Raw genomic sequence first — 20,415 nt, 5'->3', positions numbered from 1 at the left:
AGATGGATGGACTAATTAATCTGTTAGCACTGTGCTAATCAGTGTCATGCATTCAAGTCATTTGAATTATAACAAGATTTTAATTCACTTACTGTGATCATACTTGTGTTTAAGACGAGCATCGTAACTCAACCGAGGGCCAGCGTGTGAATGAAACAGAGGATATTAAGGAATGTGATTACTTAATAACATCTGCCTCAGCCCATTAAACACAGCTGGGACTGATTGGCTCCAACCTTCCGTCTTTCTGCTGTTTTCCTTAGTGTCTCCAGGAAGAACACAAGCTTGTGTGTGTGGTTGTATTAGTGGGGAACAGATTGAACCAGGCCCCCTGACTCGCAGAGACATGAACTAGTTGTTTATTGTGGACGTTTGAAGACACCCTTCAAACTTTTGACTTAATCTGTTTTCTGTTCATGTCTGGGCAGCTACAGCAAAGCAGCAGGACACAAGTGTTCGTATGTGAGAAAGAGAAAGTGGATTTTGTGTGCTCTAAAAGACCACGACATGGCTGAGCAATGCTAATTCTTTATTATTTCCTGAAACTGTTTGTTCTGGTGTTAAGGAGAAGCAGTCTTTACAATATGACTCTGACTAATGTACAGTCATCTTTACTTCTGCCTGTTTATTCTCCAACTGTTGCTGCAGGGAACTGTGTGTTGTCATGTTGTACACAATCCGGTACCAAGAAACCGGGTCCGTTCACCAGATTGACGGACTTTATGACACATTTGGGTTCACTGTCCTGTTTGTCAAACGATGTTTAGAGGCAGTGATGCGAAGAAAACCTGATTGGTTCCTGGTGAGGATCCTTTGATCATTTTGAGATAAACGTTGAAGGTTTTTTCTATTATAAGATAAACTATTGCACTCACCTAATGAAACAAACGCAGTGCGTGCTCCCAGGATTATCACTGGCTCCTTTAATTTGATGCATATCTAATAATCTGCATGTTTGCAGGGCTCAGGCAGCCCTTCATCACACTTTGATGCCCATGTCCCGTAATTTTCCACAAAACCTAAACACACTGGATTGACAAGAAACAACCGTGTGACCCTAAATACACGAATACTCAGTGTAATCAGAGAGAGTCCAAAAAACATGAAAATGACAGGCAGATACAGGCTGAACCCACTCACTGTGATTACTGGCAGGAAGAGGCAAATGGTCTCATCTCGTACCAAAGGTGGAAGAGAAGATGGCAGCCATCATCTCTACAGGATCAAAGCTGCCTCGTTCTAATAAAATGACTGCAGCGGGAAAACTTTTCAGACGCCCCCTAGGAGGGTTTCAGACATACTTCAGAAGACACGTTAATGCAGAGAGAGGCTAGTGTGTGTGTGTGTGTGTGTGGGGTCATCGGCGCCTACTCCTTTAGAACGTGTGAGCGGTTACTCCACCGGAGAACACACAGACTTGGCTCATGCAGCAATGAAGCTCTGATGTCTCCACAGTCTTCGTTTCTCCCTGGGATAAAATGCTGGACAGTCACCGGTTGGACACCCATTAAAAGTCAAGACAAAGACAGCAGCTGAAACTGAGTCTTTGCTGTGTCGTCTGAATGAACTCCATAAAACGTCACGAAGCAGACGTGTTGGCTCCAGCTGCTGAGCTCTGCTGTGGCCTCGTCTGCTCCAGCAGCTTACGTCATCCATGTTCACGTTGGACATTTCTCATCCGTGTGTCAGCTTTTCGTTAACGCTCTGAGTTCTTGTTTCACGTCTCACTTTGATCCTTTTAATTCTTTATTGCCACTGTGTTGAATTGGACCAAGCAGACGTTTGGCCTCTTTGCTTCCTGCCTGCGGCTGCTTTAAATTGGACCGCTGTTGAACAGTCTGACTCGGATGCCTCTCATCAGTGTGGCCCGCGCCCGCCTCTTCTGCTCAATGCTATAATGACTCCAACGTAATTGCGCTGAATTGTGTGTTTAGCAAACTTAATCTGGCAGGGAAATATTTAAACAGAGCACAGAGGTGAGCTCAATCACACTATGGACCTTGGAGCTCCAGACTTTGCTGTGAGAGCTTCTACGTATGACGGTGAAACAGTTTGCAGCACACAAGCGCTTGCGTTAATGACGTTTAATTACGTTAGTGTTTAGTTTTTTGGATGCTTAATGGTTCTGGGTATTCTCTCATTCTAGAGCGATTGTCTGCAGCCACTCTTTTTTTAAATAGAAGTTGATCTGTTATCGAATATTAAAATTATTCCCTAATGGTTCAAATTTAGCTGTCAGCTGTTTATTGTTTAAGGCTTGTTCCTGCTAAAACGGAATTGAAATGACATTAGTGAAGCACGCCCTGTGCGTCTGCACACGGTGCTCAGACATCTTCTCTTCTGGGAGCAGGAAAGATGATGGAGCCCAGAAAGGTTTCACTGGACCAGAAATGCTCTTTGTTCTTGTGACCATGTTAAATGTAAACTCAGGCGAAGGGTCTTTCAGTTCCTAATAACGGTGCCATTTGGCACTAATTAAACCACAGATGTGTGTGCAATTGTTCGACTTCCCATAATCGTATTCCACTTAGTGCTAACCTTGCTCAACCTTAAGTCTTTCAGTCGGAGCACAGCAGGTCAGCTCAACGTGCTTAATACAGTTCAATAAGTTCAATATGTGAAGTTCCCAACACGTGAAAGAACAAATGTTTACTTGGGTTCAAATAAAGATCTTAAACATTTGCTGTATTTATATTATTTTCAACATGTGATTTTACAGTAGCTAATGAAGTTTTAACAAAATAAAGGAGCAGAGAAGTCGGTATTTTTCATTTCGCATCCGATGAGGTTAACATGGGCGCATCCGTGAGCTGAGCTACACAGAACAAAAGGGATGTCTCCGCCTGGCAGACGACAGTCTGAGCCAAAACACCCAGATGCTTGTTTAATGCTGCACTGGCTCGCAGTCGGCTGTAAATTGAACATGGGACTATAATTCTGGGTGTCTGTTTGTTGTGTTCAAACACTGCTGAACCTTCTGCCTGTGGCTCCATCAACACTTCAGAGAGGATTTTAATTTCTGCGTCCCATGTTTGAAAGATGCAACAAGTTGACGCTGACGCAGGTAGATGAGGCAGATGCGTTTTTCCTTTTCGTTAATGTGATGCTGCTCCAGCCTCTGTGGACTGTGTGTTTAATGTGTAACTTTACCATTAGCACTGCGTCAAACTCGGTTTGCAGTGGAGTTGCTAGGTGACAGAACGCCTCCTAAGACTGTGCTGTTATTTCTGAAAACTACGTCAGGTTTTTCACACCTCCAAGAATAAATGCTCTGCTCACAAGCTGCTTTGTTACACAGATGAGCCGAAGAACCGAGCTGAAATATCACGGTACCATCATTTGTGTGAGGCTCAGGAGACGCAGAGTGAGTGGTCAAGTTCATCAAATGGAAAACAAAGGCAAATATGAAGAGTATATGCTCAGCCACGAAAGCACGGGTCTGTGATCAGAATAAGGTTTCAGTCATTGAGGGAGAATGCATTTGTACTGTACTTTTAGGTAGAGTCACGACCATTTCAACCTTCTTCATTTCAATGAAGGCACAAGAAGCAGTCACAGCAGGGGGAAAATGTGTGCTTTTCAGGTTCTTTTGCTTTTTGCATATTCCAAACTTGTCTTCAAGCGAGTCATCCATACAAAGGATGAAGATGATTTCTCTAGTTTCCTGGAACGCCTTGTCCCTTCGCAGAGGACGTATCTGCTCTTGGTAATGGCAGAGCGGGAGCAGAGCTGGAGTCAATGGACCCCTCTGCCCCTAGAGTCAAGCTTTTTCCAGCATAAACCAGCTTTGATCATGTACTGGAAAGCTAAAGCAGGAGAGGTGCATTAAAGGCACTGGCCTGGCTGCCTCTTTATGATGCTAATGCTGGAGCCTTATTTTGTGGCCTCTGTGCATTGCTTGTATTAAAAAGGAAGGCCAACGGCAGCAGAAAGAGCTCCGTCTGACTTTTCCAATGTATACTTCACATTAGATCTGTAATTTAAAAAAATATTTATGACCTTGACTTTCTTTACCAAAATAGTTTCTTATTTCTCATATTGTTGTAATTCACGAAGAAGGTCAAACAGAAGGTTACTCATCCGGAGCGGCCCTGACGCGATTCGCTGCTGCAGATTGTTATTATACATGCGGCACATATAGAGAGGAGATAATGAGTAGCCTCCTGGTGATACATTTGAAATACTGACACACAGAAAATTGTAGATGCTCTAATGATTGTCTGCTTCTCTCGCCTCTTGAGGAGCTTTATGCTACACGTGTTTTTTGAAAAATGTCAGAAGAGGGAGAAGAAAGGATCGGCTGCGTTTGTTATGAGTCAGCAAATGGATTCAGCCATTTATCTCCTCGTCATAGCTCCCATCTGTAACCCACTACACATAGTTGGCATTAAACAGGTGCATCTGGCTCCAGTGCTGCTGTCTCCATGGAGACGCCCCCCCTCTGGCCTAATTTAGTTTGCCTTCCTAGCATATACACACAAATGCAGTTTACAATCTATAGTGCTCCGCGGGGAGAAGACACACCTGCTCACGCGCTCTGATTTACATGTGGCTGCAATTAAACCTGAGAAGGGTAGATGTGTAATCTGCCTGACATCACCTCGCCATTATGACACGCAGTAGATAGAGACCGAGTGGGGGAAGGGACCCGCGCTGCAAGGTTACTTACAGTACATTCTGTGCAGTGTATGTGAAGGTCAGTGGAGCCCTGATAGAAATAAAAAGGTTTACAGTGAGATAAAAAAAGCACAGAATGCTGTTTGTAGCTATGAGCTCCACTAGCATCCTGTCCCTGGATGCCTCACAACTGCTGCACACAAGCTTAAAACCTAAATTGAATCACGTCCATTAGCTCAGTCTCTGTTCCATTACTTGAAAATGACAAAAATTAAAAACTCTTCTGCTTCGATTGGCAGTAATGAACAGAAAAGCCACCTCAAGCCCATGCACAAATAATCTTTAAGCCCATTACAGTGATTTCTCCAGCAAAGATTCCCCAGTAAGACGTTTAGTTAAGGATTCTTTTTGGAGAATGGGCCTTAATATGATCATTCTAAAAACTGAACCAGTTTTTTAATCTGTGCAGTAAATGACATGGTTTCACCTCCGGGTTGTTCTCTGACCTGCATCCACAGCGCTAATGTTACTGACTTTTTTCATGGATCATTGTTTAAGCCTTCTGAGAGGACGTGCGTTTAATGCCATGATTTTTTTGATGGTCTCTGTGTGTTGAACGCCACCACATGCTGTATGTCGAGCAACTTGGTGAGTCCTGTTTACGCTAGAATCACATCCGTCCGTCTGCTTTTTATGATACATCCACCGTCTCCGCTCTCGCTGCGTAGCCTGGCTTTTCACGGTCCCCAGGCACCCTGTCATGCTTCAGGACTGAGTATAAATAACAATCATCTCACTTCAGCTCGCTATAAGACCGTTGCCTCCAGCAAATGGATAAACCATTGCAGGAAATGACAGAGAATGTGATGGGAATCGGCCGTCCTTAGTAAAAATGGAAGCTGTTATGGAATGGTGGCCTGTCAGCCCGACACACAGCTACAGAGCACATTAGAGCAGAGATGCATCAGCACCTAACATCCATCACCGTCCTTCAGCATTTGACCTCATCTAGCTCATAAGCTGTGTTTATATAGAGGCTGTAGTGGAGATATAGTAACGCCAGAACCGTAGCTGTGTCTTTACAGCACATCAGCATAAATAAACCGCTTGATGATGCTCAGACCAGACAGCTCAGAAGAACGTGCACCATCCAGGATCCGCCCCGGCTTCACACTAGCTCTGAATCAGCGTCGTTTTGGGCCGTATCGCGTCACCAAAGTTTCTCCTCCTCCCTGGCGGCGAGTCACCCCTAAAGTACCCTGACACTGGGCGTAAACAAGCCCGCCTCTGTTCATCAAGGTAATCTTGTTTGCTCAGAGGACAGCGTCTCTGCAGGACGACACGCTGCCACAGGGATAAAGGCCCACGCCGGCGATATTGTGATCCCTGTTTTCATGTCTTTAAAGGAGCTGGGCTGCCATGCAGCTGGGCATGTGTGCACACGGGTCGGTGACAGCTGCAACAGAAAGGCTGTGGTTCCACCTACACTTACTGTTCACCTCCGATTATGTATAAAAACCTTCAGCTTGGGATTGCATGAATCAACATCTGTACAGCAGTTGTTGTTTTTTAATCAAAACTAACCCATGACTGAATTGTCTGCCTCCACTTGAGGGGGATTTACTATTCAAAGTGATCTCTGGGGTTCGTAATTACTCTCCCAGTGAGCAGCCATCAAAGGCAGAGGGAGAGGATTGCAGTCGTGCCGAAAAGCTCATCCAGCCCTAGCACAGCTGCTGGAGAGGCTGCATCTTACCAGGACTCAGGTGGGGCATGTCTCCACCTCAGAGTCAATTCAACGCTTTGGTGTGAAGAGTGGCAGGCGGTGTGTTTTGATGGTGGATGGGTGGGGGGGGCAGTCACGGGAAAATTGAGTGAGCTTTTCTCTCAAAAATAGAAGTGTAAAAATAATAAAACACACGTCTGAGTCTCGGGTTACAGCTTCACTGGGTGTCATGTTTTTTTCATTTCCTATTCGTTCCGCTGTCAGGTGTCAGTCTCTGCACCTTGCAACATTTATAGTTCACTGTCACTCAGTATTCCAGCAAACTGGGAGCAGCTCAGAATCAGACCTTATTATGGGCAACAAAATAAGCTGTGGGCGCCAGCGAGCGATGAAAGACAAGAGAGCCATCTCATAAAAGACAAGAAAACAACAGCTACCGAGAAGGATTACTGTGACTTCCTCATGTAAAGATATGAGTCTCCTGCTGGAGATCTGGGTAAGCTGTGAAGCATGCTGACAAACGGTTGCTAAGCGTTTCAGTGGCAGGGCTGCTCCCCCAAGCTTCAACCCTCTTACTCACTTCCAAACAGGCTGTGTAGCTGTTACTCCTGTATCTGACCTTCCTGATAGTAATGCTCATTATGGTGCTGAAGCAAGATTTAAGGATAGTTGTGCACATATAGTATTCTCTTAGTGTCTCCAGAGCATCAGCACATCTGGACCGAGTTGACATATCTGGGGCTCGGCTTTCTGCCTCATTGCTTGTCAGAGAGGAGAAACCCACTTTTGATTGGCAGGTTAAAGGCTTCAAGGTCAGCCTGCTCCACAGCTCAGCCTCTCAGTGTAGATTACCCCTGTAATGTCTCTTCTGTGGAGGGTCTCATGCTCCGACCACTGGTTTTCGGGCTAGATCTGAAGATTGTGTCCCTGCCTCCTCGTCATGTTGCTACATAAGCTGCTGCGCAGATTGTTGAGCATGGAGTTTGTTGTGAAGGTTTTGTTTTCCATACCTGGGACACTGTGAGAGAAATAAGCATCGTTACTGCTAGTGGCGTCATTAGGTCAGGTTGGACAACGGGCCAATGCTGCAGGAGCACTTGCACCATGTAGGAATGATGTCATTTGAGCTTGAGACGTATTCATCCAGAACAATTCCAGAGAGGTGGACGAGAGAGAGAGATGAACAATGTTCTTGTAGTTTGAGATCTGAATAAATGGCAAATCTGATGAGCAGAAGTGTTGGAGGGGAAATGTGAAAACACAGCAGGAAGGAGAAAATGTGTTCCACGACGCCTCACAAAAGAACGAGTACAGATGGCTGCTGGAAGTCACAAAGGCAGAGAGCGAGCTGCTAGGATGACATGCTCGCTGTGTTCCCACCATGCTGTTTGTTATGCGTGCGTAGTTAGCGGCCCATCTCAAATGAGGACTCGTCCTTGGTTTGTGCACACGACTGTGATGGGACTCTGCTGTCGCCGCAGCCTCATCTCTAATGTGTAGATGTCATGTGAGAACAGCTGGAAACCATGTGAAGGCGTCCTGAAACGTCCTGAATGTGGCTAACAGAACAATTCTGATAGCTAGTTCTGCCCATAGGCCGCAAGGAAAGAGTCATTTCAATGCTGGAATGTGTCCAGACCCATGTAAAATTGAATTTATTTACCTTTTCGCTTCCCATCACATTTTTTGTATTGTGATAAGGCATGACAGGTGCATTGAGATGTGAATGAATGTGCTGTCTGGGAATACTTTTACTTTATCCTCCTGCCAAGTCGAGGTAATGGCTTTTAATCTGTGCATCAGTTGGCCAGTAAATACACTTTTCACAGTATGAGGGGAAGAACCAATGTCAGTCATCAGCGGTTGTGCCACATTCACACAGCCACGGTAAATAGAGTTGTTAGTTTGTTCACCTCCTGTGCAGCCGGAGGATTCATCAGAGGACAGAGAGTCGGCCAACACGTGTGGAACGCAGTCGGCTGGGTGGGAAACAAAATGCAATAAATCACTGAATGACTGACGAGTAAATGTGTCCTATGTGAACCTTTTCATGTAGATGCGAGGCATTAGCTGCTTTTTTTCCTGGTGCTCAGCGTATTTGATGGTTTGTGGCTGGTGGCTCCCTGTATGCATGTCCTGGGTTCACAGGCCTGAGGATCCAGCATCTTGAAGCTCTGGAATTGGATTTGCTGAGACATCCCACTCATAGTAGTGGGCATACGTATCCTCCTCCGTGGTGTGTAAATCTCACTCCATTCTCAGACTTACAGAGCATTATTAGCCTGGAGGCCATTGTTCAGCACAGGTACTGAGTGTCGTCAGCATCCTGACTGCTGGAAATCCTGCCGCTCCTCCACAGCAGGCCTCCACGCATCTGTTCAGGGAGGAGGTCCCCGGCTTCGTTCTGTGGGGCATGGCTGGCTTCCACCAGCCGGTCTCTGAATACAGTATGTCCAGTTGTGTGCGAGAGCAGTCGATCGATCAGGGATAACTGGCAGCCACCGCTGACGTGGAGCGATTACTGAGCTGACGGAACAATCAACCGGAGCAACAGGCTGAGGCTTAGTTATCCGTGGCTGGGTCCTGGACGCAGTTCTTTGAACCCTTTGTGCACTTTAATTATTTGGACATTTCAAATGCTAATCCGAACCTTTGCCTTTTATAATAGGTACATTTGTAGAAATAGCAATAAAAACACAAAAAATAAATTCTAAAGTTGCTTTATTTGTATGTTTTTTGTGTAAAGACTAGTAGCCGAGTCCTGGATTCTCCACCAAAGGTAGACCAGCAGCTGCTGCCAGCTTGCCTTTGGCCCGCGTATTCAGGGAGCCATAACTTGCCCACCTGCTGGATGGTGTCATTGTTTGCTGGTTGTGCTCAGACCTAGATCGGCCCAGCTGACGGCTTGTCTGCCACCCATTTTGCGAGCACACATTGTGAATGTTGGCGGGTGCGCTGTGTGCATCCTGGCAGAGTCACACATGCAAGACACCAAACAAAGCTGGAGGACATAATAGCACATCTTCACACAGGGGCAGTATAGGGCTCAGCAGCAGTGGATGTAGTCATATGAATATGTATGATATGTGAGAAGCATAGCTGTGACTCAGACTCAGCTCCCACTGCAACATGAACGTACTGTTGTTCATTTTATTTCTGCTGTAGTTCAGTGGAGTTGCAGCTTGTAACAAACACACATATTTACTTGTTTTTATCTATAGATCTGGGCGCCTGTTGGTGAGTGAAAAGGAATCATCTACTGAGAGACTGCAGGTTGAAAGGTGAGTCTGTGTCCAAACATCAGAGAGAGACTCACACTGAATGTAGAAAAAGAAATGAGCAGGATACACACTGAGATGTTTAAATTCGATTTTCAAGTGAACCCTCCCTGGTTAAGTCTGCATCCTCGGACTCTTCCCTGTCTTCAGCCACCTGTGCTGGTTCATCCAGGGTTCAGCTGCTGTTTACTATGCCAACCACTTATTCTGGCCTTGTTAGATTCCATTTCGTTTGGTTAGCATGGAGCTCGGCCTCCTCCAGGCATTTGGAGGTGCAGGATGAAGCCGTGCTGACTGGGACCCAAAGAGCAGTCCAATTTCTCATTTTTATTGACCATGACATATCCAAAGTGACAGGGCGCCGTCCAGAGAGGGAGCGGACGCCAGAGAGTGGGGCTCAGAATGAGACGGATTCAGCTCAGATAGAGTGGGAGGAGTGTGTTTGTACCTCCCTCCTCCTGAAGTCCGGAGCAGGGCCCAGGTTCTCTTCGCTAAAACAATCCAATTCACCAGCGCCCATTAGAGCAGACGAGGGCAAAAGAGTCCCAGGGTCCCCGTCTCCTTGGAGCTGGCTTCACCACGTGGTGGATGTGCTGCGTGACACCACCTACACTCAGCTTGTTGTTGATGCCAGCTGTTACTGCTGTTCTGTATTGTTCAGTACAGTAGGTGCAGTGTGTCTCTAATTTGTAAAATAATGAGGAGGAATCTTATGTGGAGGAGTCTAAGTTTATATAATCCCTTCTGAACCGTTGGTGTCCAGCTCCCTGCTCCGAATCACCCTCACCTTGCAGCGATGGAGTAAACACAGCCTGTGATGCGTTGTCACACGCAGGCAGCGTGGTGATGGACGGCTGTGAAGGGCACTGTCAAGGTGGTTTCTGGGGCTGGTCTGTGGGCGGGGTGTGGCGTCACAGAGCCTGCGTGACTGGGAAATCTCCATGAGACAGATTTCCCCCTGCTTCCTCCTTTTGCTTTCATTCTTGTGTTTGAGATTAAGATCTCTTGTTATAATTATTGCTCCGCGAGGCGGCCTAATTCGGCCGAGTCGATAGCATCACGCCCGTCAGGTGCTACAGAGGCTATTTGGCCCCAGCTGTTCATGTCCTCTACATGTTCCAGTGGGCTGCAGCAGAAGGTAATGGCGCTGTTATGTGATACATGTCTGTTGATCGACTGGCTCCTGGAGAGCTGCCAATCCCCTCGGTTCTCTTTGCTTCCCACCAGTAACCACAGGAAGTAGAAAAGAAAAGAAAAAATAAAAGGCAGAACCCTTGGGTGTCTGGGATTTTTAACGCCTGATGTACAAAATGAGCACAAATCGTTGTGCGCGGTCCTAAGAAACATGAGGTTGGAAGCTTTTCCCCAAACAGACAAAATCAATGCTGCCTAATGAGCATTTGTGATGCCACGGACTGAGCAGAGCAACAAGCAGGCGAGGCCTCTATGCTGACCTACAATTCATTATGTACATGTGATGATTAGTTTGGAAGGAATTCAGCTACTGACATAACCTGAGCTACAAACACAGTTAATACATGATTAATACATGAATCAGTGCTTTACCGTAGCTTTCTGATCGATCCTCAGAACAAGCTGTTCTTCAGCTTCAGCTACAAATTTAAATAGCTGGACACTTTTTAATTCATGTGTTGTCTTTGCATTATGAGCTACTGAAGTGTGTTAAAAGGTGTTTGGTATCAATTGCAGGGTAGATATAACAAGGTGCGAGCAAATATAATGAGCCTTTTTTTATTTCGTTTACCTACTTATCAGACACAAGGGAATCGTCGCCTCTTCAGAGCAAACGGCAGTTCTGTGTTTCTCTCTTGGACCCAGTCACGCTGGCTCCACATAGTCACCACAGGGAGATTTATTTTGAAAGGGAAGCGACCTTACGCTTTTTGCCTCAGTAACTGAGTTACGTCAGAATGTATTGCCTTCACTTGTCAGTGGAGTGGGATCATTGTTGTGGCGGAGCGCCGTGAGGCTCACGATGCCGCCGCGCGTCGATAAGGGTGACGTCCTCTGTCGTACAGCAGGAATGAGTCAAAGCAAAGAACATTCAAATATGAACAAAGTCCTTTAATCAGCTTTTGTTATTAATAATAACCCCATTTCAGGCTGTTTATTACTTGGCGTTGCGGTTCATTGGCTTCTCCCCAGGCGAGTGCAACCCGGCCGTATACTCCTCCAGTCAGTCAGCGTGAGGAAGCGTGTGCAGCTTGGCGGCTGGGGACGTTATCGTGGCGCTGCAGCCTGTGGATGTATAGACCACACAAACGACACTCGGGGGAAGCTGGGAAATGAATCAGTGCATTTCAAATGCAGACTCTGAGCTTCGGCATGTACCTTCTTATTCTTCAGGCTGCATTCAGCCGCTCCACCATCAGCGTGTGTAAGTGCAGTAATGAGCTTGCATTTCTGCTTGGCATTTTTCTATGGCAGTCTGATGAGACGAGCGAGGTCTGTTTGGCGGTGGATCGTGACTTTGCTGCTTGTGTGGGAGCTGCTGCTACGCCCACGCACTCCTCTCTCTCCTCCTTTGCTCTCTCTCCAAAACCCACTAGTCTTTAACCTCCACTCATTTCCCACTTAGCTGCCAATCTCGTCCGTGTCACTGTATCCGGCCATCAGACAACTCATTTCCATCATCAGTCCCACTGGAAGCTGCGGTGCATATCCTTTTTTTTTTTTTTTTTTTTTTTTTTTTTGCGGTGCATATCCTGAAACCTCTTTACAGTGAGTGAGGAGTGTCGCTGCCGTTGTTTGGCAGCGACAGCACAGATTCAGCGCATTGTGAAATGTCACCCCTGCTGACCTTGGAGACTCTGTGTGGCTGGGCAGTAACGGGGTTGCTAAGGTAATTTAATTAGCAGACCCTCCATGGACAAGGGTAATTACTGCTCTCTAAATCCCTGCTAATCCCCCTTCTGAGTCCCCTGCACAGATTTGGCCCGGGGCGCTGTAAGAGCCAGTACTGACTCCTCGGTCCCGTCCGAGCCAGGGCGCCTCCCGAAGCCCATGTCGCACAGACGCTCCTCAGTGGCTCCATTCTTGTGGAGCGTGTTGTCTCCGTTACGCGTCCCTCCGTCGTGGGTCCCCGTGGATTCTTTCCACGTTGCTGCCACCTCCTCTCTTCATGTGAGTCAGGGGGACTCTCGGGTCGAAGGGGCCGCTCATTCTCCATAAGAACGTGGTAATTATCACAGCTGGGAAGAATGGGATGTGACCTATGTGAGCAGCTGCGTCTGGTGACTGAGGTTAGAAGAATAAGATGAAGTCTGCTAATGAGGCACCTTCTCCTGGTTCTGTGTTTAAATCAAGCAATTAGCAAATAAGCTGAATCTATCGATTGTGTAAAATTGATTGATAATCTTTGGTTAATATGTCAACAACCAAAATCTCTAAAGTCACATTTTAATAAGTGGGTCTAACATGTTATTATTGTGAGATGTTTTTGAAAATGCTCCCAGATGCACATTACAGGCACTTTAACTTTCAGCTTTCATTCATTCAACTTGTACTGTCTCATTTAGAAATATCAATGTTGGCTAGTTTGTTTTTTGTTTGGAGATTTGATTGTTCAGGAACAAAATAGAGGGATTATTGACCGATCCACAACATCAGAAGAAAACATCATCATTCATTATGACAAGATAATACTAAGACGAAATAAAGAAGCACTCCATCTGGAGATAATAACAACCACAGCTAACACAACAAATATATATATTTACCAGCAATATTCCTTCATATCGGTTTGAAAGTTTTCAGTGGTTTCAGCATGGAACCTTTTAAGGAAAGCAAGCATCTTCATCCTCGTCATCCTCGGCTCCTCTCGTGACCTCGTGCCAGCCGACATCTGTGTCATCTGTGGCGCTGGCGGTGCCGCTGACCCCAGCAGGTGTCCTGTGTGTACTGTACCCGTGTGTGGGTCCGTGTTTGCAGCAGGCGTGTGAGCGAGAGGAACCGGGCGGCGGTGAAAGGAGCACCTGTGTGTATTGAAAGGAGTTCTCTGAACAGCTCCATATTTGAACAGCCACTTACCCACTGATAAAGCTGTAAGTGATTCATGGCAGCTTCCTGCTTGCTGTGGGGACAGAGAGAGGGAGGACGAGGGGCAGAGAGCTAGAGAAGGAGGGAGATTAGAACGCGCGTCGGCTGTAATTAGGCTACTTTCCTCCGTTGGAAGTGTGTCTTTGTCTCAGAGTGAATTAGCACTGGATCCTCTGAGGGGGTCAGTGTATCAAGCAACACCTAAATCAAAGGTTCAGTCAATCCCTCAGATTCAGTGTAGTATCATTTCCGGTGTTATCGTCGACCACTAGTGTTAATTCAGTGAAAAAGCCCTGTTAAGTGTGTCATCAGGCACCAAGGGCTCTCTACCAGCAGTCGGTGACATGTCCAACCAGCTGCTCTGTTGTTTCCTGGTGAAGCTGCCTACAGGTGGAGTTTAGCAGCAGGCTGCAGGAATGTCACCCTGGTTTAACAGACGGATTGTAGACACTAGAAAGAGGAGGAGGTTTGAAATCCAGCTGCTGCTTTCATCAGGAAGGTCTGGTTTCCGTTTCCGGTACACCTGCGCTCATATACATATATGATGAATGGGAGGATGGAGCTGTGAGGTGTAATGCTGCCTTTACAGATACGCCCCAGAACATAAGGACGCCGTTATTAAAGGTTGGAGAAGCTACCTTTCTCTCTGAGGCGCCACGTCCTCTGTTGTAGTGGCTGAATAAGTCGAGTGATTTGCAGAGTTTAAAGGTGACCATTCAAACGCTCCTGACATTTGGGAAATGGGCCTCTTTGTTCAGCCATCGCTTTTTATTTCACAGACTTTTCTAAATGCCATTTCACCCTTTTCTTTCACCCCGCTGCTCTGGCTTCCTCCTTTTCTCCTTTCTTGTTCCATCTTGGGCGACCACTGACAGGCTCCCAGATTGAAAGGGTTTCTTTTCTGCCTTGTTTTTGTTCGTTTCTTTTGAAATGTTGGAGTGTGCCACTTCTGTCCACCTACACACAAAGTTTCCAAGAAATATTCATTTTGCCGGCAGAATAACGGCCGTTGGGATGCTGTAGTTTGTGTGCGCTGCACCTTTACACGTCGGGGACGTTAATCTGCACCCAGAGACCCAGTTCAGTCATTAGCGATTTCACAGCTGCCTACATTCTCCTGTTTAGAGGGCGGTTAATCTCCAAGCAACTGGTACGACTTCCACAGTTCTCTTAAGTCTTTGGCTTAGACCATTATCTTGAAGCCGGTGTGCGGTTTCTCTGGCTGTGAAGGCGGAGGGCCTCTGCACCGCTGGGATGCACATCGGGCCGACTTCGTTGGGACAGAGCAGATACTCTCCAGAGGATGGCCTGCGCTGTGCAGCATGGATGCACTGCTTCCTCTGCTCATTAGGGCCCAAACATAAGACTGCTGGGCCACAAAACTGAACCGGCCACATCATGTTACCCAGTAATCGATCCCCCCATATGCACACATCACACACACATCACTGACACACCGACGCACAGAGCCGGCGAACCGCAGCGTACGTACAGAGGAGCAAGCTGTGCCGTGTCCGGGCAGGGTGGAGGTTGGCAATCATTAACACAGACTCACTGTTTGCTTTGCCTCAGCTCTGCTTTAAATGTCCGTTAGCTTTTATGGTGCTGTGTGCATCATTGTGCTTTATTGGTCTTCACGCTTTATACAGAGACTCGATGCACAAATAAACACAACCTGACTCTGTGTGGACATGCAGGTTTGTGTGTTTATGTGTTCAGGTTAGTCCTGGTTCACACACAAACTAAGAAAACAAGGATTTCCTGTGGAGAAGGTTGACCCGGTTAGTAAGGTGTGTGTGTGTGTGTGTGTGTGTGTGTGTGTGTGTGTGTGTGTGTGTGTGTGTGTGTGTGTGTGTGTGTGTGTGTGTGTGTGTGTGTGTGTGTGTGTGTGTGTGTGTGTGTGTGTGTGTGTGTGTGTTTGGGGCTAGGAGGACAGACAGGAAGCAGGGAGGATGAACACACCAGCAGGATGGTGAGCAGCTCCTTTGTTTGTCAGGTTTGACTGAACAGCATGAAGACGGGAACATAATGTTAAGATGCTGCTTTAATTTGAGCTTTGTGTAAACAGACCAAACATGTGAACTGTATCCTCAGCTCTGACCTGAGCAGATGTCAAGTGAAACAGAAATCCTTGTAATTACACCTGAGTCGTGAGTCGATGAGATGAAACAAACAACAGCAGTGAATGAATGCACATGCAAGTGTGGTGGTTATTGATCAGCCTCTATGCTGATTCGGGCTGGTGTCAATAATATGGACTGGTTTGGTGCCCGTAAATCGCTGGTGAACATCCACAGTCAAGTCAGGTCCGCGCTCCGTCTCCGTACCTTGAGTGGTCAAATGAGACTCGACTGCTTGGCAGATCTGTCGCTGCCGGAATGTCTGTGTCTGTGCTGCCCCCTCCTTGGGAGAGCGGAGTGCCACATCTGGTTGAGCTGAGAGTTGGGGGGGGGGGGTGCCTGGCAGCTCCTCGAGGCAGAGCATTAGCATACGCCAACTCTGGGAATGCCCTTGACTCGCAGCCTGAAGAAGACGTGCACGGCATGGAATCGAGCACAGGGACGCGAGCAGAGACCGAGGAGGAGACGATTAAGAATAATAAGAAGTGTGAATGAGCAGCCACGATGTGGAAGCAGGACTCTGAACTGTAATCGCTTACAGTATGAATGCCTCATTAACATTATTCATTAATTACACCACATGATCCAATTAAGCTTTAGCAAGGGTAGCAGGAGAAAATATCACCTGAAATGCTTAATAAGCCAAGAACAAGTTTGTTGATGTGTTTGGAAATTACATCTGATGGTGCCTCCGATTTGTATTTGTTTTCATGGAGCAGAAGGTATGAGTGGGTGGGGAAATGTCAGAAAAACAGCGCGCTGACAGATACAGGGGACGTGTGCATTTTGTCTGACAGAAGAGGAGCGAGCGAAGGGAGCAGAGAGCGGAGCTGGGGGAGGGGGCTGGAGTAGGTGGGCGGGAAGAGAGGAGGCGAGTGTCACGGACAGAGAGGCAGAGAGTGAGCGAGGCACAGTGAGCTGCTGACTGGCTGTGAGCGCTCGTCGAGCAGCGTGGAGAATCGGGACCTTGCTTTTTCAGCCTCTGCTTCTTCTTTTTCCTTTTCCTCCTGCTTCCTGAAGTGCCACGAGCGAGCGGCGCCGGCGACACCACAACTTGTGCGAGCACCTTCCTGGGATTGCGTGAAGGAGCCAGGCAAGAGCGCGCTGCCAGGTAGGACGGCAAATAGTGAGGCTGGAGGTGGAAATGAAGGCGTGTGTGGCTTTCACGGCGACACGGAGCCGGATGGGAAGTGAAATGGAGACGAGGCGCGTGAGCGTGTGACAAACACGCTCTCCGTTAGTCGCTGAATAAAAGCACGCTGGTGTTGGACGGAGCAGAGGAGTCGTCCTGTCACTCACACCTTGTTTTACTACAGTCTCTGTCTGAGTTGTAACTCATCCAAATAGTGTGTGACATGTAAGACAGCTGAGTCCCACCGCTTCAGACCAGGTGGAGATGCTCGCACACAGAGCGACGCTTTCATAAACGCGGCTCCTGTCGTTGTCGTGTAATGAGAAGTTGTGCTGTAATCGAATCACTGCTGCCTTTCCTGCCGTTTGTCATTCCTTATCGCTCCCTCTGTCCTTGTTATCCCACATTCAACTGAAATGAACTGCCCTCTCACACTCCGCCCTCCGTCCGTGCACGCTGACGTACAGTAGACTATTAGCAAGGACAGGCTGAAGGCACAGCGCCTCTCTGTTCCTCATAACATTTGCACTTTTCTGTTTTCTCTTTTGCATTTAGACACATGAAAGACTGGATAGTTGGTAGATTATGGGGCCTCAAATAGCTCGTGTCTGTTTGGGTCCATTGTCTTGCACAGGAGCAGGCCGTGAAAGCTTAAGCACACACAAAAACCTGATTCACTGGGATTTCTGTTCCATTTTCATTCATTTCTCCACCGTCTTTCAAATCCTTTATTCTTCTACAAGGTCCAATAAATCCTATTCCCGTTCACAGTTCCTTTGTGGCGCCATGAAAAATGGATTTGTACAACCAGTAGTGGACCTGGACAATCAGTCGCTACTCACATTCATGCCGCTGTTACTGTTAGATTCACGATGGACGGTGCTTTTCATTCACGCTGATGACAACGTAATCCCCTTTCTTGGAAAATCTTGTGTCCACTGGCGTTGTCATGCGACTCAGGAGCTGGTGTGTGGCGCTCGTCCGTCCCGTGGTGTTTGTGAAGTGCGTGCAGCTGTGAGATTTCCCATCGCATCAATAGTTAATGAAGGTCTGTGGGCATCGCTGACACTGTGTTGTTTATCCAACAGCGGCCCGCTTTGAGTGACAAGCGCTGCACTGTAGCGTTCAGGAAGCTCTGCTCCAGTTGGATTGATCATACTAACCTTCACGTAACCTTGCACTGGTGCGGTGGCTGGATGAGTGCAGGGTAATGGGAGAACGGGGACGTGTGACATCCAGGCTGCTGAGTTTTAGCCAGTGTTTATTCACACGATGCCCTGTTGTGTGACTGCTGTGTGTAATTGTTCTGACCTCATCACTCCATCCGTGGATCGTGCAGCCTCCCCGCCCAGAGCGGCAGGCAGTTCCTTTCGCTCCACTGGATGCAGTCCGCTCCCTCTGTGACACATTGCCTCATCTACTCTGATTGGCTGCTTCTCTACTCTGGGGAAGAGTAGACAGGGAGGGTCGGCCCCTCCTGAGCCAGGGATCAGCCGTGCTCTCACACATCGTCCCACCGTTTGGATGCGCGGACGTAAAACGCAGACGTGGAGAAGGAAACGAGTGAGGCCGTTGAATCTAGTACAGCAGATCAAGGTTATTTAGGCCATATTTTCTGTTGCGTCCATACAAGGGATGTATTCAGGCTCAGAGCCCACTCTGCTCTCTAGATGACGCTGATGTGACGGCTCTGGAGCAAACTGGGCGTGGAGCTCCCTGCCTGCTGACATTTTTACACCTTCTTCCTTGTGGGGAGACCCACATTGCCCAGGCAGTGCTGATCCTGGACCAAGGACAGCTCCCGTACAGAGCAACGAGCAGAGGGTGAAGCATCAGCACTGCCTGTGGTGGACAGCGCCCGTGGTCCAAAGAATCAGGGTCAGGTGGACAGGAAGCTCGTCAACCGTCACTGCAGGCTGAGAGGAAACCTGATTAGGTGATATACTTGGATCTCTGCTTCGGGTGCAGAAGGCACAGCAGTGTTTGAATGTTTACCAGCCCAAATCTGTTTGTGTCTGGAGCCAGCACTGACTGTCAGTTGAGTCTACAGGCAGCAGCTCAGTACTTGACCAGGTATCCTGGCTGAATAATTACAGCAGCTGCCAAATTGGTGCCAGCGTGCAGACAGGATGTGTCTTTTTACTACAAAGCACCAGAGCATTCAGTCTTTTCCTGCTTCTACGCTGGCTTTTTGTATTTTTATGACTAAACACAATTATTTAAGCAGCCTAAATTAGAGAAAGTGGAATGTGTGTAGCAAGGAGTTGTAACGTTGTCATAATGATAATAGCGTTCTATTCAGTGAAAGCAGCTCTTCACTCCTGTGGGTTGGTCTAGCGTCTGCTGCGGCTTGAGTCTGTTTTCTTGTTGACTAAGATCACAACCTCCGATTTGCTCCGTCAGCGTTTCCACGTCGGGCCATGAGAAGCCACTCTCTCATAACTACGTGCTTCATTTCCCACCACTTATCGCGGTGACGCTCTGTGTTGATCCTCGCTGATTTCGGACGACGTGTCCTGTCACCAAGCGCTTTAAATCACTGCTGTGATTGATTGTGTGATGTAAAGTTTACTACATGCACTGCTGCAGTGACGTTTCTAAAACAACCAGGGCTGGTTGCACATCACCTGGTTTTGTGAATTAATTAGATCTCATTTCCATACCGCAGGGAACAGAGTTGAACGGTGTGAAATCTGACTTCAAAGCAGGTCGGTGCTGTTAAATGAAAGCTTATCGTCGACTGCTCTGGTAAACGTAGAGACCAAGACGCGTCGCTGCACGTGGATATGAGCCTCCTCTGGTCGTGCTTTGACCCCACGATGCATGTCCACACTGACATGCATGCACCAGCTCAGCGTGACTGTGATTTAGCCCCTTGCTTCATACTGTATTTCTGAGTCCTGAGGACCCCCCTCCCCTCTCCGACAAACCACCCGTCACTCGTCTCCTCTTCTCTTATAAGCTCTCTCTCGCACTTCTGCTCCCCGATACACATTTCCCCTAATTGAGACAGCTAATAACTTACCCAGGTCATTTGTATATGTGTGCATTAGCATAATTGAATAGGCATGAGTTAAGTGGTTCGCACTGGTGTGTTAATAACACATTTCGGAGAAGAGGCGACGTGTCTGTCTCTGTGACTGTTCAGCTCATTGCGGTTACGAACCGGGAGCCGTTCGTTTGTTCCTTCGCTCCTTTTCTGCTGTAGAACCGAAGTGTGGTCGTGTCTTTTTTTCTCTCCTATGAGATTTCCTGGTCTCGGATGTGTAGGATGTGTGTTAGCCTGAGACTAATAAACTGGGAAGTGTCCCACTGTGGCAGCAGAGCTGATGACTGCAGGCGTGTGACAGGTCAGACAGGGCCCTGGCGCCTCACAGGTTAATTTTCTCATTTCAAACAGACAGTTCACTCGTGTGGTTTTGTCTTTTGACCTCATGACAGAGCCTGCTGCTTTTTAGCCTCCTGTCGGTGGAGAGATTGGCC

The 20,415-nt window shown here is 47.5% G+C and overlaps 1 protein-coding gene across 12 annotated transcripts in view; it reads left to right on the top strand.

The window, feature by feature from the left end:
• Positions 1-20,415, top strand: part of syt1a (synaptotagmin Ia) — a 106,206-nt gene that overhangs the window by 40,910 nt on the left and 44,881 nt on the right. For 5 of the 12 annotated variants that reach the window (XM_029162965.3, XM_029162975.3, XM_029162963.3 and 2 more), the window contains 2 exons: positions 9,565-9,624; positions 16,821-16,911. The exons of 2 other annotated variants lie outside the window; for them this stretch is intronic. The gene's annotated coding sequence lies outside the window, so the exon portion shown is untranslated. The remainder of the gene's footprint in view (positions 1-9,564; positions 9,625-16,820; positions 16,912-20,415) is intronic. 5 more of the 12 variants (XM_029162971.2, XM_029162968.2, XM_055512150.1 and 2 more) reach the window with 2 other exon arrangements.

This window comes from Betta splendens, chromosome 9 (genome assembly GCF_900634795.4).
Source record: "Betta splendens chromosome 9, fBetSpl5.4, whole genome shotgun sequence".
Classification (NCBI taxonomy): Eukaryota; Metazoa; Chordata; class Actinopteri; order Anabantiformes; family Osphronemidae; genus Betta; species Betta splendens.
The sequence above is the reverse complement of the archived record's forward strand: the minus strand, read 5'-3'. Positions and strand labels throughout refer to the sequence as shown.